The following is a 13,438-nucleotide window of genomic DNA, read 5'->3' as shown; positions in this document are numbered from 1 at the left end:
TTTTTTTCTCTCGATCAGTTCAACTGCTAGCACTGTGAGTTACCGTGATTCGTTACTTGCTAATCATAGTCATTGGGTTCCCAGCCTTTAAATAGCCTGCGTCCGGCGCCATTTTTGTTTTGGGCCCACTTTGAAAGCCGCGATATTCTGAACAGAGGCCATTTTTCTTTTGGGCAGATTCCGCGGGCCATCGAAGTGTTTCGCTGCCATCTTAAATCCTGGCGGTGGCCTCAATCCAACAGCGAAGCTGCCCAGATCATCTTGTGTTTGGGCGGCGGCTGAGTTCTCAAAAGCGCGCGGAGACCCTGGGAAGTAGGAAGTAGGCGCGAAAGTGCTTCCTCTAAGCTTCTGAAGGTTGGCTGCAGCGCCGGCTACCTGTGTAGTCCGAGTTCCCACAGCCAGGTACTACTCCACCAGTGACCCTGGACAGTAACAAAACATATAAAAGCCCGAGCCCAAACCCCGCCACCATCATAGGTAAGCACATGGACCTCTGACAACCTCAGATGTTCCTTCAAGTGAACTGAACTGTTTGCCCATCTCCTCCCTTCTGGTTTTTTGCTTTGAGTTTTTGAGACTTTTCCGAATCCTTCTCCCTCTACTTCCACCTTTCTTCATTGTTTTCAAAAAGCCAAAAAGTTGCTAAACATCAGGGTGCCATGAGCATGGGCTTTAAGGTGGAAATACTATTCAGGAAAGTTAACTTTATCTTCGGAGAAAGGGAATGCAGTAGATGGGCCAGGTATTTGTATCAAATCATGGCTACCTGCATCCAGAAGTACAAATACCTCCCCCTTCCCAGACATTTTTGGGGATGTGACGTAAATACAGATTGCGTTTGTATATACTTCCCATTCATTCATTTATTCAGTGCATTTCTTGAGTACTTAGTTTGTGCTAGGCCATAAGGATTCAGCAGTTAACTAAAAAAATCCATTAACTCATGGAGCCTACACTTGATCACCTTGACATCTACTAGGTTGAGACAAATAACAGTATTTTATGGTTCTTAGCACTGCTAGACAAGTATTTGCTTTCTCCTTCCCCTGAACCCTGTTTTTTAGTTTTAGTTTTTAATTTTTTTTGGCCGGGAGTAGGAATTAATGGTATTGACACTTACTTCTTGGATCCTAGACATAACGATATTTGTAAGCCAGTTAGCTAGTGTTACAACCAATATTCCAGTTACTTAGGGCCTTGTTGTTTAAAGTTTGGTCCACCTACCAGCAGCATCAGCATCCTCTGGGAGCTTGTTAGAATTACACTTCATGCCTCACTCCAGAGCTGCTGAATCAGAATCTTCCTCAAGAAGGGCACCTTAAAGTTCAAGGAACATTGATTCAGGGCATGGGCTAAAGATACAGCCCTTTCTTTCTTTTTGTTTTCTTTTTTTTGTTTGTTTGTTTCCCTTAGATGGAATCTCGTTCTGTTGCCCGGGTTGGAGTGCAGTGGCGCGATCTTGGCTCACTGCCATCTCTCCCCCTCCTCTGGCCAGGTTCAAGCAATTCTCCTGCCTCAGCATCCCCAGTAGCTGGGATTACAGGCGCGCGCCGCCATCACCCCCGGCTAATTTTTGTAATTTTAGTAGAGACGAAGTTTCGCTATGTTGGCCTGGCTGGTCTCGAACTCCTGACCTCAGGTGATCCACCCGCCTCGGCCTCCAAAGTCCTGGGATTACAGGCGTGAGATACTGCGCCCGGCCTGGCCCATGCTTTCTTCAACCCGTGCTTCTTAACTAGATTCATAGTGTATTATCAATTTATTCCATGTTCTAAATGCAGTGGATATTTGACAGGTTTTTCTGTGCTTTTACTTCATTGACTTGATGTTTGAGCATCAATTTAGCATTCCAAAAAGTTGAAAAGAGATTCTGTCATCCCAATATACTTTTATGTAACTTCTGTTATGACATAACATCCCAAATGTAGGGTTTTCTCTGTAAGTCTTAACATCCAATTTACCACTGGCTTGCGTTTTTTAAAAAAAGTTGTTTACTGTGCTTCTTGCTTTCTCATATCTTGTATACATATGTGCTTTTAATTTATTGAAAGTTGAACTCAAAGTTTGCATGTGGACAGCAGTTCAATACTGACTTGGAAAACACTGGGCCTTGGTTTACCAAAGCTTTTTGTGGCACCTTGCTTTCTTCTGTCTTCCCATTTTGTTTTATTTCATATATGTTTTTATTTTTTGAGACAGGGTATAACCCTGTTGCCCAGGCTGAAGTGCAGTGGCGGGATCATAGCTCACTGTAACCTCCAACTCCTGGGCTCAAGTGATCCTTCCGCCTCCGCCTGTCAAAGTGGAGGATAGCGGGTATTAGAGACCGCACCCAGCCGCCTTCTGGCTTTCTGTAATGAGAAATCTAAATCAAGAGTTCTCGACCTTGGCTGCACATAACATTCACCTGGGAGCTTTAAAAACAGACTCCAGACCTGTATCTGCAGAGACTGAGACCCTCTGGATGAAATTGAGTCAGTAAAGAGTATGAGAAAACAGAAACAACTTTTACGTTTTTTGTTGTTATGTTCGATTTTCTCTCCCTTCTGATGTTACTTAAAATAATCGGGATTTTGAAAACCATGAAAAGAATTGGATTAAGAATGTAAGGAACCAGCTTCCCAGTAACTGGTCAACTTGCCAATTATTTGCTTTGTGTCCTAAGAAAGTTGTCCAGCCTTTCTGCTTCTCCCTCCATCTATTAATTGGGAAAAGAAAATAAGGCCACTGTTGTTTTTTATTTAGTTTCATGTGGTGTTGCCAATTATAGTGAATATGTATATTCTGTGAGTGTGAGAAAGAAAAGTATTTTACAAGTGCAATATTCGTTGCTTCTAGTGTTAACATCCCTTATATTGTGTGTGGCAGTAGAGCGTGATGGGTTAGGAAATTAACTCTAGGGCTAGACTCCCTGGGTTCAAATTCTAGCTCCTCTGCTTATCAGCTTTGTGACCTTGATCAGATAACTTATCCCTTCATTACCTCAGTTTCCTCATCTGTAAAATAGGGTTGATGTGAGCGTTAGATAAATTAATATAAGAAAAATGCTTGTAACAGTGTCTAGCACATAGTTCAGCCATGTAAATATTAATTAACTATTGTTAAATTTTATTATAATTAAATTTCTGGGTTTTAAGGTTTATGTTTATGCATGCAAATCACCAGGGGAAAGGTATTACAGTTCTGTGACTTTTCAGGATATGAGCTTGTTTGGAAAAGAGGGTGATCTAAACACAATATACCAGGCCAGGAAGAGGATTTTTTTTTTCTGTATTTTTTAAACAGCTTTATTGAGGTATAATTGTTATACAGTTAATGCACATATTGAAGTGTACAATTTGATATGTTTATGCCAGTGAAACCATCACCTCAACAAGATAATGAAGGTATCCATCACCCCTAAAAGTTTCCTCTTGCCCCTTTGTCATCCCTCCAGCCACTCCTCTTCCAGGAAACCTCTGATCTATCACTGTAGATAAGTTTGCATTGCATTTCCTAGGTGTTTTTTTTTTTTTTTTTTTTTTTGAGACGAAGTCTCCCTCTGTCACCCAGGCTAGAACGCAATGGTGCGATCTTGGCTCACTGCAACCTCCGCCTCCTGAGTTCAAGCTATTCTCCTGCCTCAGCCTCCCAAGTAACTGGGATTACAGGCACCCTCCACCACGCCCGGCTAATTTTTCTTTGTATTTTTAGTAGAGATGGGGTTTCACCATGTTGGTCAGGCTGGTCTCGAACTCCTGACCTCAAATGATCTGCCTACCTTGGCCTCCCAAAGTGCTGGGATTACAGGAGTGAGCCACCATGCCCGACCGCATTTCCTAGGTTTTTATCTAACTGCAGTCTTGGAGTGTGTGCTTTTTAGGGGGTAGGGGTTAGTCTGACTTTTTTCATCATCATCATCATCATCATTTTTTTTTTTTTAATTTTTATTTTGTTTTAGAGAGGATCTTGCTGTGTTATACAGGCTGCTCTTGAACTCCTGGTCTCAAGCGATCCTCCTGTCTCAGCCTCCCAAAGCGCTGGTATTACAGGCATGAGCCACACCATGCCTGGCCATCATAATTATTTTGAGAATCATCTTTGTTGTTGGGAGTTTCGATAGTTTATTCCTTTTTAATTACTGAGCGGTATTCCATTGTGTAGATATATAATAATTTGTTTACACATTCACCAATTGATGGACATTTGGTTTGTTCTTATTTTTATAATACTCATTCTCACATTGCTTTGTTCTTCTCTAGCTTATTTTAATTAAAAAAATTTTTTTTCTTTTTTCACTTTTTTGAGACTGGGTCCCACTCTCAGGCTGGAGGGCAGTGGTGTGATCTCAGCTCTCTGCAGCCTCCACCTCCTAGGTTCAGCTGATTCTCGTGCCTCAGCCTCCTGAGTTCAGGTGATTCTCGTGCCTCGGCCTCCTGAGTAGCTGGGACTACAAGTGTGCCTCACTGTGCCTGGCTAATTTTTTGTATCTTTACTAGAGATGAGTTTTCGCCATGTTACCCAGACCTGCCTCAAACTCCTGGACTGAGGCAATCCTCCCACCTTGGCCTCTGAAAGTGCTGGGATTACAAGTATGAGCCAGGGGCCTGGCCTGACAATTTTTTTAGAAGTTTAATTATTTGGTAATGAAGCCTTCTGTGTACAGTGAAACCAAGAGGTGATAGTTGTAAAGCATGTTTGTATTAAAACTTCACTTTTGCTGTTATGTAGTTTATGAATTAATGTTTTGTGAATGAAACACGGCTTTTTAAAAATGCAAAATGTGTGCATTGACTTTTAAGTGTATAGTTAGTTCTTGACATGTACATGTCTAATCATTTAAAGCTGTATTAAACCTCAAGTCTACTTTTTAGAGATTGAGGACAATAATTCATGCACATGAAGAAACCTACTTATTAGGTAGCAAAGTAGAGAGCTATAAAGCCAACCCTATAATGTTATAAAACTCTCCTTTGTCAGGGAAACGGGGAGTACCACTTACATTTTGAGTGATGTAAGTGTATTTCTAAAGTCTTTTTGCTTCTATTATGTAAAAGCGGTTACTTGTATTTATTTTAGTATTGACATTTTGTGCTTGAATTAATCAGAGGTGGTTTAAAATTGGATTTGACTGATGTTAACTATAGGATAATATATACAATATGGCTGTTACAATATCTTGGACATAGAAATTCATTTGTGTCACTGTTGATTTATCGTCTACTTAGAAAAGATAGGATTTTTTTTTTTTTTTGCATTTAAAAATTATTCTGGGCCCAGTGCGGTGGCTCACGCCTGTAATTCTAGCACTTTGGGAGGCTGAGGCGGGCAGATCACTTGCGGTCAGGAGTTTGAGACCAGCCTGGCCAGCATGGTGAAACCGTCTCTACTAAAAATACAAAAATTAGCTGGGCATGGTGGCGCACACCTGTAATCCCAGCTACTTGGGAGGCTGAGGTGGGAGAGTCACTTGAACCCACGAGGCAGAGGTTGCAGTGAGCCAAGATAGTGCAACTGCACTTCAGCCTGGGCGACAGAGCAAGACTTTCTCTCAAGAAAAACCTAGAAACTAAAAAATAAATACAAATTATTTTTAATTTATGTAAAATAAAATTATTCTTGGGTATGTAGTTTTCAGAGTTTTAATCAGTGCATTGAGTTTTGTAACCACTATCGAAATCAGCACATGGGACAGTTCCATCGGCTCCTTCCTCCCCAACTTCCCTTCTGCCACCCCGTTGTAGTGCTCCTTACCCCTTCACCTTTGGCAACCAGTGATCTGTTCTCCATCATAACAGTTTTTGCTTTGAAGTGATTAGATTGTAAAACTATTTCATTAATGATTATCAGAACTTTTTTTTCTATGTAAAGGTGACTGGAAAACATTAGTTTTCAGAGTTCTTGGGTTACAAAGTGGATTGATCATGTGCTGTTTGCTTGTACTCTTGTTAAAATGATTCTGTTTAACAGACTGAGCACCCACTGTGTATCAGGCACTAGGCTCCATAATTATATATCTGATCTCATGTAATCCTTACAGGAGCCATGAAATAGAAACTGTTGTTATTATCCCATTTCAGAGGTAAGAAAACCAGAGAATTAAAGGAGTTGAATAGCCTGCTTCAGGTCATACAAAGTCAGAGTTTGAAGGGATGAGTTTTACAAGAACCTAAGGACATGTACCACGTGTGGGTGCCTATGTCTGTTTCTGACTAGGTATTAAATAAAAACTAGATTCAGGCTGGACACAGCGGGGTCACACCTGTAATCCTAGCACTTTGAGAGTCTGAGGCGAGTGGAGTGCTTGAGCTCAAGACTTAGAGAACAGCCTGGGCAATATGGCAAAACCTCATCTCTACAAAAAATACAAAAATTAACCGGGCATGGTGGCTTACACCTGTAGTCCCAGCTACTCGGGAGGCTGAGGCAGGAGGATGATTTGAGCCTGGGTAGGTTGAGGTTTCAGTGAACTGTGATCACGCCACTGCACTTCAGCCTGGGCAACAGACCAAGACCCTGTCTCAAAACAACAACAACAACAACAACAACAATGAAAACCTACTAGATTTTGCCTATTAGTAAAGCATCCCATGTGGTGGCTGGTGGGTATTTTCTGTGGGCACAGCAGGAAGGGGAGGCTCAGGTCATGGGTCAGCTGACTAGGTTGAGAGTATAGAGTAACTAAAAGGACTGTTCCATGGAATTATTCTTGGTAGAGTATCAATGTTTGACTTACATTTAGTGACAAAGGATTTTTAAGTTCTAATTTTTTTGTTACTTGCATTATCCTCTTTCCATTGTTGAAGCTGAAGTGTTTTGTTTTTTTTTTTTTAAAATAAGTAAACTGGCATTCAGAATTACCATCTGAATAATAGCAAAAGCTAATTCTTTTTGGCACTGAAGTTGCCTTTCAGACTTTATCTGAGTGGTCACTAGTGAAGCCTTCGCTCATTTGTTGTTTTTCCTCCGTCTTTTGTTAAGTTTGTGATTCATTCCTTGATACTGGTTGTTTTGGTGATAAGATTGGTGCATGTGTTGGGAGAGGACAACAGTGAAATGATTTCTCATTCTTGAATTATAGCTGCAACTTCAGAAGTTCTAGGGCCTTTGCTGTTTTCTGTTTCTGTTCCCATAACTAATGAAAGTTCTTTAAGATGATAGAAAGAAACATAATAATTTCCTAGATAAAATTTGAAATCTGGAGATTAGAAGCCTAAAGTTAATTTCTGGTCTATTTAATGAGAGCAGTTGCTTGTGACATAGGCCAGCAATCACTAGAAAGAAGACAAATGTGAATTTCAGAGTGCCTTAGATTTTCCCACAGAATAATCTAGAAGGTCATTGACTTTCTTTATTAGAGTTTATCTCTGCTTTGTATTTAAATGACAGGACAATCTTGTGATACTGTTTAATCTACTTCCATTCCCTCCCCAAATTAATTTTTTAAGACTCTTAGGATCTTTCTCGCTCCACTAAAAACACACATGTAATCATATTTTTGGTGGGGTCATACCCTATCAAAGTCTCCTCATTGTGAAAGAATGCTTGTTTTCAGGCCTCAGAGGGTGGACTCAAGAATGCACAACAGAAGATGAGGCATCATTTTTAAGTTATCATATACTCTAACTTCTCAGCATACTTACGTAAATTATATACTTTCAGATATTTGGAAAATCGATCTTTTTGGGTTGTCCTACACTTATTAAAAACAGGCAACAAAATAAAACTGCCACTGAATTTAGACTTGAATTTCCAGCTCTGGTAGCAAAGGCTTTTTAACATTTATTCTGTAAACCTGGGCACTGAGCTTGCTGCATCCTCCTGAAAACAACTTTGAGGGCCTAGGAAAATAATCATTTAAGATGCATTGTTGCTTTTTGTGTGTGTGTGCACATTTGCTTTTTAATGATCAGTTAAAAAAAATTTAGAAAAGCCTCAGGATGTTCCTTGATTTAAAACTTAATTAACATAGAAGCTAATAATATATTTTTCATTTAAATGAACGTTAAAATGCCAGTATTTTAAAGACAAAGAATTTTATGCACCGAAAACATCATCTTTGTGGTATAAACTTCAACCATACCTCTAATCTGTTGCCCATTATTTTCAGTATGAAACACTAAGATCTTCTGGGTATGTGTTTATATGAATTACAGCTCTCAGCTTTGGCTGTATGATATATATAACTGAAGTGTTATTTATTTGGTGAAATAGGTCCAGAGTGCTTGACCTCTTTTTTGGAATGCTTACTGTGGAATTTGGAATTTGGGGACAGTAAAGATACATTGGATAAATAGGTATAAATCTAAAACAAAAACAAAAAAAAACCACAGTCTGATTTAGTAACATCAGTGGGCCCAAGTCAGCAAAGTTTTAATGTATAACTGTACCACACCCCAAGTATTAAAGAGGAGATGAATGGACCCTGTCCTTGGGAATCTTATAGTCAGGGAGAGGACCAGATTTAGGTGTAATTCAGTGGGCTAGGCATGAGAGTAGAGGTGGTTCAAATGTGTCCCAGAGAAGGAGCAATTCACTTGGTTCATAGAAGGCTCCAAGGTGGCATCCGAGTTGGGTCTCAGAGGATAACTCAACTTGCCTTAGGAGAGGACATTCCAAGTGCAGCATGCATGGGTGAAGGCAGAGAGAAATGGAGTTGCCTGTTCAAGGACACGTGCCAGGAGTTGGTTATGTGGTGGCATTACAGGTGTGAAGTTGCCTGTGCCATAAGATGGAGGTTTGGACAGGGACACTGATATGGTTTGGATTTGTGTTCCTGACCAAATCTCATGTTGAACTGTAACCGCCAGTGTTGGAGGAGGGGCCTGGTTGAAGGTGATTGTATCATGGGGGCAGATTTCCCACTTGCTGTTCTCAGGATAGTGAGTTCTCTTGAGCTCTGGTTGTTTAAAAGTGTGTAGTACCTCTCTCTTTGCTCTCTTCATCCTGCTCTAGTCATGTAGGACATGCCTGCCTCCTTTTGCCTTCCACCATGATTGTAAGTCTCCTGAGGCCTTCCCAGCCATGCTTCCTGTAGGGTCTGCAGAACTGCAAGCCAATTAAACTTCTTTTCTTTATAAATTACCCAGTCTCAGGTAGTTCTTTATAGCATTGCAAGAACAGACTAACACAAGCACCGATAAAAGGACTTGTGATGCTGTGGGAAATCCCAGTGAAGAGTTTTGAATAGGGGACTCATGCTCAGACAACTCTAATGTTGGGTTTGGGGTTGGGGAAGTACAAGGATAGAGATTAGAGGTACTTTAAGAGGCCATAGTTGTCGGGGGTGTCCTCAGGATAACCCTTTCTTTGGCGTCTGGACCTCCTGGCATCACCATGTGTTTTAGTCTGCCTGTGCTGCTGTGACAAAATACCTTAGACTGAGTAATGTATAAACAATAGGAATTTATTGCTCACAGTTCTGGAGAATGGGACGTTCAAGATCCCAGCAGATTCACTGTCTGGTGAGGGCTTTCTTTCTTTCTTTCTTTCTTTTTGAGATGGAGTCTCGCTCTGTCACCCATGCTGGATTGCAATGGCGTGATCTTGGCTCACTGCAACCTCCGCCTCCCAGGTTCAAGCGATTCTTCTGCCTCAGCCTCCTGAGTAGCTGGGATTACAGCTACTTTTTGTATTTTTAGTAGAGATGGGGTTTCACCATGTTGGTCAGGCTGGTCTCGAACCCTTGACTTCATGATCCGCCCACCTTGGCCTCCCAAAGTGTTGGGATTACAGGTGTGAGCCACCGCGCCCGGCCTGGGCTTGCTTTCTACTTCAAAGATGACACCTACTTGCTGTACACTCACATAAGGTAGGGAGGCTGGGGAGCTTGTTTGAGCCTTTTTTTAAATAAGGGCACTGGTCCCATTCGTGAGGATGGAGCCCTCATTACTTACCACTTTCCAAAGTCCCCACCGTTAATACTATTACATTGGGCACTGGGTTCCAACATGTGAATTTGGGGGGATACCAACATGTAGACCATAGCACCGTGTTGTGATTTGATTTTTCCTTCTCATGGGAGGCGGACGGGCCCATCCATGACTGTCATCTGTTCCATCCCAGGTAACAGGCTGTGTGCATGTAGTAAGGGAAGAGAACATGTGTTCGCCACAGATTCTCGGGCAATTGGTTCTTCTGTGATAAGATATCACAACTAATTGGGTTTTGTAAAAGAATAGTGAGGGACATGCCCCTCAGCTCCCAGAGGATATGAAAGTCTCATGGTTGGATGTTGCACAGTGGTTGTCAAGGCCTGAATAACGGAAGGGATGAGAAGATTTTCCTTCCACCCCCTACTGCCTTGCCAGACGTGCGGAGACTTCGTTGGGAGGCAGGGGCACCTTACTCTGGGCATCACCTCTGCCCATTTTTCTGTTGGATTGTTTTTTCTTTTTCCTTTTTTTTTTAAGATGGAGTTTCGTGCTTGTGGCCCAGGCTGGAGTACAATGGCGCGATCCTGGCTCACCTCAACCTCCACCTCCTGGGTTCAAGCGATTCTCCTGTCTCAGCCTCCCGAGTAGCTGGGATTACAGGCAAGTGCCACCATGCCCGGCTAATTTTTTTGTGTTTTTAGTAGAGACAGGGTTTCTCCATGTTAGTCAGGCTGGTCTCGAACTCCCGACCTCAGGTGATCCACCCACCTCAGCCTCCCAGAGTGTTGGGATTACAGGCGTGAGCCACTGCGCCCAACCTGGATTACTTTTTCTTGCATACTTATGTTTTGCTGGTTACATGTCTTACAAATATTTTCTCCCAGTTTATGATGCCTCTCCCCCCATTTCTTTATGGTATGTTTTGATGAAGAGATGTTTTAATTTTTTTAAGCTTTTATTTTGAAATAATTATAGATTCATAGGCAGTTACAAAAAAAGGTCCAGGGAGGTCCTGAAAACTGTCATTCAGTTTCCCCCAGTGGTAACATATTGCATAACTGTAGTACAAATATGAAAACTAGAAAATTGACACTGGTTTAATCACTGTAATTTATTAGAGTTAAGCAGTTACACATGCATTTCTTTGGATTTGTACAATTTTATTACATGTGTATGTTCATGTCACCAATTTCACAATCGAGATAGAGAAATGTTCCATGGTTCCATTGCCACAGGTTCCCTCCTACTACCTCTTTGTAGCTACACACTCCTCTCCCATCCATAACCCTCTGGCAACCACTCATCTCTTCCCCACTTCTATAATTTTATCTCATAAATATTATGTAAATGGAATCATCAATATGCAACCTTTTGAGATTGCCTTTTTTTTTTTTCCAAGACAGAGTCTTGCTCTGTTGCCCAGGCTGGAGTGCAATGGCGCAATCTTGGCTGACTGCAAACTCTGCCTCCTGGGTTCAAGCAATTCTCCTGCCTCAGCCTCCCAAGTAGCTGGCATTACAAGTGTGCGCTAAGATGCCTGGCTAATTTTATTTTTAGTAGAGATGGGGTTTCACCATGTTGGCCATGCTGGTCTAAAACTCCTGACCTCGTGATCCACCCACCTCGGCTTCCCAGAGTGCTGGGATTACAGGTGTGAGCCACCATGCCTGGCCGACGAGACTGCCCTTTTTTTTTTGAGACAGAGTCTTACTCTGTCACCCAGGCTGGAGTGCAGTGGCGTGATCTCAGCTCACTGCAACCTCTGCCTCCCGAGTTCAAGCAGTTCTCTTGCCTCAGCCTCCCGAGTAGCTGGGACTACAGGCATGTGCCACCACGCCCAGCTAATTTTTTGTATTTTTAGTAGAAACAGATTTCACTGTGTTAGCCAGGCTGGTCTTGAACTCCTGACCTCAGGTGATCTGCCCGCCTCGGCTTCCCAAAGTGCTGGGATTACAGGCATGAGCCACCAGGCCTGGCTGAGATTGCCTTTTTTTTTTTTTTTTAACTCAGCCTGTTTCCTTAAAATCCATCCAAGTTGCATGTATCAGTAGTTTATTCCCTCTGCCTGAGTAATATGCCAGGGGATAAATGTACTGTAGTTTAACTGTTCACACATTGAAGGATGTCAGGGTTGTTTCCAGTTTGTGGCTGTTAAGAATAAAGTTACTATGATGGCCGGGTGTGGTGGCTCACGTCTGTAATCTCAACACTTTGGGAGGCCGAGGTGGGTGGATCGCGAGGTCAGGAGTTCAAGCCCAGCCTGGCCAAGATGGTGAAACTCTATGAAAAATACAAAAATTAGCCACGCGCAGTGGCAGGCGCCTGTAATCCCCGCTACTCGGGAGACTGAGGCAAGAGAATCGCTTGAACTTGGGAGGGCGGAGGTTGCAGTGAGCAGAGATCAGGCCACTGCACTCCAGCCTGGGCAGCAGAGTAAGACTCTGTCTCAAAAAATAAAAAAAATAAAAAATAAAGTTACTATGAACATTTCTCTGCACCCTCACCAGCATTTGGTGTTATTATTTTTTATTTGCCTTTCTGGTAGGTGTGTAGTGATATCTTGTTGTGGTTTTATTTTGCATTTTCCCATGGCTAATGTTGTTGAATATCTTTTCATATGCTTTTTTACCATCTGTATATCTTTCTTGGTGAGATATCTGTCATTTGCCCATTTTCTGATTGGACTGTTGCTTTTTACTATTGAATTTTGAGACTTCTTTACATATTCTAGATAGAAATCCTTTGTTGGATATGGATTGCAAATATTTTCTCCCAGTTTTAGAAAAGTTTTAATTTTAATATGGCCAAAGCTGTCATTCTTTTTCTTTATGGTTTATATTTTCTCTGTCTAGTTAAAAAACTCCTTTATGATTTTGAGTTCATAAAAATATCCTCTGAAAGGTTTTAGTTTCGCACATTTGAGTTTTTAACCCATCTGTAATTGATTTTTGAGTCTTGTATGAGATAGGGTTCAATTTAATTTTTTCTCAAATAGATATGAGCAATTGTTTGACCACAGTTTATTGAATGAGTCATCTCTTCATTTCCCACTAATTCACAGTGCTGCTGCCAGCATGCATCAGTTTCATAAATGCATGCATTGGTTTCTGGTGTGTGGAGTCTGCCCCTTCTGCCTGTTTGTCTGCCCGTTTGCCAGTACATTAGTTTTTATACCTTGCATTGTAGTAGTTTTGGTAAGACAAACCCCATCTTTTGTTTTTGTTTTTATTTATTTTCTAGAAGTGCCTTGATCTTTTTTACTCTTTCTCAGTTTCCCCGTTCAAGTTTGTAGTTGGAGTTGCATTAAATTAGTAGATCAGTTTGAGGATGTCTTGAATATATATTTTCATTTTATTCCTAGATACTTTTTATTTGTGGATGCTAGTTTAAGTGATATTTTAAATTCTACATTTTTTACTTTTTTCAAAGAAGCTGTTTCTACTGATTCATCATTAAGCATTTTGTTACATTTTTGTAGGTGCTTTTTCTAGATTAAGAAAGTCCTTTGTATTCATAGATTTCTAATGTTATCTTTTTATTTTTTTTCTGCTTCTACTGAAATGATTATGTGCCTTTTTTCTTCT

General features: G+C 41.2%; 1 protein-coding gene across 1 annotated transcript in view; it reads left to right on the top strand.

Moving 5' to 3' along the window:
• The first annotated feature begins 338 nt into the window (after positions 1 to 338).
• The window catches only part of SLX4IP (SLX4 interacting protein), a 197,585-nt gene continuing 184,485 nt past the window's right edge, over positions 339 to 13,438 (top strand). Inside the window, exon 1 of the mRNA XM_001116207.4 lies at positions 339 to 477. The gene's annotated coding sequence lies outside the window, so the exon portion shown is untranslated. The remainder of the gene's footprint in view (positions 478 to 13,438) is intronic.

The sequence above is a fragment of the Macaca mulatta genome, chromosome 10 (assembly GCF_049350105.2).
Source record: "Macaca mulatta isolate MMU2019108-1 chromosome 10, T2T-MMU8v2.0, whole genome shotgun sequence".
Lineage (NCBI taxonomy): Eukaryota > Metazoa > Chordata > Mammalia > Primates > Cercopithecidae > Macaca > Macaca mulatta.
The sequence above is the reverse complement of the archived record's forward strand: the minus strand, read 5'-3'. Positions and strand labels throughout refer to the sequence as shown.